At 33.5% G+C, this 4,969-nt stretch overlaps 1 pseudogene; it reads right to left on the bottom strand.

Moving 5' to 3' along the window:
• Positions 1–4,268: 4,268 nt before the first annotated feature.
• On the bottom strand, positions 4,269–4,471 carry LOC125775878 (small nucleolar RNA U3; annotated as a pseudogene).
• Positions 4,472–4,969: the final 498 nt, after the last annotated feature.

Genomic DNA, 4,969 nt, shown 5'->3' with positions numbered 1-4,969 from the left:
TAATGGCCGTGTTCCTGTTGACGAATCGAGCGGTTTGATTTCATTTCCTTCAAATTTTTGCAATTTCGTCTCATAAAAGGACGAGCTTATCAAGAAAGTATTCCCGGATATCGTTGCTAACCACAAAAATACTAAATGGTTATGTGAGCGAGCAATTTTGGCCGCTAAAAATAAAGATGTAGATGACCTCAAAATCAAATCGTAGGCACTCTGTATTCATTCAAATCTATCGACTGTGTAACCAACGAAGTAGAAGCCACTAACTATCCTACTGAATTTTAAACTCCTTGGATGTGCCTGGTTTACCACCGCACAATTTACAACTGAAGGTTGGCTCGGTAGTTATCATACTTAGAAATTTAAACCAACCCAAACTGTGCAACGGAACGCGTTTGGTAATAAGAAAACTGATGAGCAATGTGATTCACGCGTCGATACTTAAAAGAAAATTTAAAGATGAGGAAGTTCTTATTCCAAGGATTCCGATGATCCCAACGGATATTCCCTTTGAGTTTAAACGAATTCAATTCCCGATTCGTCTTGCTTTCGCCATGACGATCAACAAATCACAGGGCCAATCCTTGACTATTTGTGGCCTCAATCTAGAAAATGCATGTTTTTCTCATTGTCAATTGTAAGTGGCATGCTCACGTGTCGGCAAACCATCCACTTTATTTTTTCTTGCGCCTGACCAAAAAACAAAGAATATCGTTTACCGCAAAGTGCTTGAATGAAAATCCCATTAATGAATTAATCCGAGTGTATCCCAATCTACACAACATAGTTTTCAATATTTTTTTCTGACATGTGTTTGAGGTACTTTATTATTATTATTTCTTCTGTTTGTATTCATTATCATTAATCATAATAAAATACTTTCATGTTTCTATCTAAAATTATTTTGTATCATTGTATTACGTTCATCAAAGCCTAAATTAGTTCAACTAAAGGGTAACACGACATTAATTAACTGTTAGGCGGTACGAGGTTCGAAAACCATCTTTTCTGTACACCGGAACAAAAACCAAAAAACGTTGTTTATAAAACTGTGTTTCATTGAAAAAAAAATGTAATGATAAATTCAACTATCTTTTGATTTCAAAATACATAATTTCACACGGGACAACGGCTGCGGGGTCAGCTAGTTCATGAATAAATAAATAATTTTTGAAAGAACACAAAATTCGCGATACTTTTTGAACACTCCTCGTATTACTCTCCGTCGCAAACGATTCTTATTGCTGCAATATGAGTCAATTAATCTGAAAACTTTTCATTGCGCTTTCGACGATAGTTTGATGTCTTTACTTACAACCTTTTTCCCAGCATCCTTCAATTCAAGCTTCATGATGCCTGTGCCGATTCCACTTCATATCTAACCAAACTAATAAATCATGCCTTTTCGTCAGCACTTTAGTATGCTGATAATGAACGTACTGCCCCCCCATTCAATTTGGCCTCAATGGATGATATATTTGATTTAATGTTAATGTTTGAACACAAATTTGACATTACAAATATGTTTTTGTAAATAATATTTTAAAAGTTAAGAGAACTACATGTATATTATTTAATATCAAATTAACGTTATTCTGTCGGCATAGAGCCTGTTTTATTGCACTAGGAAAACCTTATACTCACATATTTAACTGTACGTAGTATATATATGAAACTAAAGTCAGTGTTTACATTATATTCGCAATATTTTGGGCGTGTAATTTGTGGTGGCTTGTCAACTAATTATGCATAGATTGGCGAGTTTCACGAACATCCCCTCTGTCGTTAACTGCAAACAGTAGCAGCCGTTGATAGTTAAGAAGATTTATGGCTTAGTAGATTAGTGCCGAATCGGGGATAGTAGGCAAATATAAAGAAATAAAATAATATTTATGTCTAAATTAAGTCAGAGTCATACAAAATGCTACTAAAAATATACTTGACGATGGTTAATAAGTTAGATCAAAATATTTACTTTTCCATAGACACACATATTTGTTCCGGAAATTGCAATTAAATTTCCCGGGTAAATGATATTTCAAAAGTTATCACCTTTTTTTGGTAAGTTGGTAGAACTGTCCTTAAATCTTATGCCAAATATGAGCGCGATCTGTTAACCAGTTTGTTTACAGCAGCTACTTAAGTCGGTACACCTCAAAAGTGTGTTGCGATTTTTACACTCGATAAAAATATCGAACAAAAAATTTGATTCAAATTTTGTATTTCTTAGTAAATTTCATGTACGGAATGGTTGCGACTGTCAGAAAAGGCCTACGTGGGATACAAAGCCTTCAAAGATGGGCGAGAGATCGTTGATGACATGTCTCGCTCTGGATGACCTTCGACCTCTTCAAGTGATGAAAATATTAGAAAAGTGAAAGACATGGTGCTTGAAAATCGGCAAGAAAAATTTATTACAATTTCCGGGTACTTTTTTGCCACTATTTATGCATATATTATAACTTTCCAACTATTCAAAATTATTTTCTTTAAAAAATGTTATAAATAATAAACGTTTAAAATTTCTTAAAAAACGCTGACCTCCAAATTATAACTTTACTATGTGCCAAGCAGGTGGAGATTAAAATGGCACTATCGTTTACAACCTCATTGGAGACCCTTACCATTTGCGAACAAACAATCTAAACGCTACTTTGTTCTTTTTATTAATCCTCTGTTTAATGATGTGAAAGGTTATTAATAAACTTTTAATAATGCCATAAGAAAAAAAAAATATGTCAAGACATGCGCACAAAAACTGTAAACTGGTCTATCATAATGAAACTGGGAAGGGTATCTACAAGCTTTCATTGGAGTTCAGTATAACAAAAGGCATACATAAAAGATTCTAAATGACTGAACAAAAAAATAAGTGAAAATGTAACGGCCCGGTGCGACAAAGAAAATAATGGTGTAACCCTTATAGAAAGAAGCGTGGCGGAATATGCGAAATTAAATGTTCTTTTAATAGAATCTTAAAAGTTGGTTTTGTTTGTAACTTATACACGACACTCATACACAATAAATGTATCTCGAAAAAGAGAACTCCCAACTTTAAGCGATTGAAAAAAAAGTTTTAATTTTTAGTTCTCTCTTCCTTTTACATTCGCCATAATGTGGAAGCATCGCTATTGCTCTCCACATTTTCTTTTTGATTATTCTTTGTAGCACCAGGAGTTTCACTAAACGATTCGTTTCCATGTAAAACTTTTCTATTAATTGATTGCAAAGTTGATATCCATAGGTTAATTGGAGAGCCACAAAACTGTGGCGTATAAAATTACAAAGTAAAGTATAATGCTGCTTTATAAAGCCTTTTGACATTTTTGCGAATACTAATACAATGATTTGAAATTTATAATTTTTGAAGTTAATTAAATTACTTGAAGTAATGTCACTGAATATTTGTTGTTATTTACGTATTCTTTGAGTTAATATCGGCGTTTTAATGAATGTATTAAATGAGACTAGTTCTTAAAAAAATGCTACTAATTTTAATAATAAAAAGGTGCGTGGAGTGCCTACGCGCGGAAGAAGTTATACTTCTTAGTGATATTCCAAAAAATGCATATCATTTTGTATGAAAGAAAACTAGCGAGAGGGAAAAGATAGAAATATGGTGGAGTGACCAACACTTTCTTAAATTCACATTTTATAAATTTATTATGGACATTTTATAAAGCAAAGTCTAATTCAATTATCATTTCTGGGATCTGACGGATTGATATCTATATCTATGACAATTGAATGATATTATTGATGAACATTTTCTTGTGCTAAGAAATAATAATAGAATAATTCTTTTTGAAAGGTGATAATTGGATTTTGACGTAATTTTATCATTTCATCTCGCAAAGCGCGACATGACCTGTCATTGCTTCCAAAGCCATGATTAATTTTTTTCTGTTTGTTCACTGGGATAATTTAAACTCCTTTAAAGGCAACAGCTCTTGACATTGCGACATAAACTAACTGGTGAGATTGAACCTTTTCATAATAGTAAACAATTTCATTGAAAGTTCCTCCTTGCGACTTGTGAATTGTCAACCCACAAGACTGACTACAGTAATGACCCTGGGAAGTATAGTCTTAACTTTTCGACGGCAAACGCAGAGTATTTCAACCAAAAGTCACACAAAAAAGTTGAGAATTCGCAGAAAAGAAACACAAACGAAAAAAATAATGCGCAAGCATACAAACATACATATGCGTACTGTACTTATCGACTGCATTAATTTTGTGTAAAACCTTGGAATTTATTCATTAAAATCACCACTCAGAAGTCGTTTTATCCGTTGAAAGCGAGCGATTTTCGAAGAAACATCATTTCTAATATGCCACAAGACAAAATTAGAAATTAAGTTGATAAACCTAACACTGTCAGATAAAACGACATACCTCGTCATCGCGGGTCGATTTACAAAGAAAGTAAATGAAGACTGACTACAGAAATGATCCGGTGAAGTATAGTCTTAACTTTCGAACGACCAACGCAGAGTATTTCAACCAAAAGTCACACAAAATAGTTGAGAATTCGCAGAAATGAAACACAAACGAAAGAAAAAGAAGTATAACTTCAATAATGCACAAGCATACAAACATACATATGCGCACATGTGTGAATATGTCACCAACCAAAAATTGAAACATTGTTCTACAAAAACAACAACAGCATAAGCATGGAACATTGTGTTGTGTTGTTGTGTCGGCCGAGCTGTGCCGAAAGAAACGAACAAACGATCGCCGATTGTCACCGCTTCGCTTGCTGCTCGAACATCTTTGCAGACACAGTTGCGCAACTTTCATTTAACGCAACCTTTTCCGAACTCGTATAAGAAGTATAACTTCAAAAACGGCTATAAAAAATTAATGTTTGTTTGTTTAAGTTTGCTTCAGATATAAACTAAATATCAAATTATTTCTGCTCATTTATAATTAATATACCAGTGTCTAATTAAGTGCTTTGCTTCTG

Source organism: Bactrocera dorsalis, chromosome 1 (assembly GCF_023373825.1).
Source record: "Bactrocera dorsalis isolate Fly_Bdor chromosome 1, ASM2337382v1, whole genome shotgun sequence".
In the NCBI taxonomy this organism is placed as follows: domain Eukaryota; kingdom Metazoa; phylum Arthropoda; class Insecta; order Diptera; family Tephritidae; genus Bactrocera; species Bactrocera dorsalis.
This window is presented reverse-complemented; position numbering and strand designations above follow the sequence as displayed.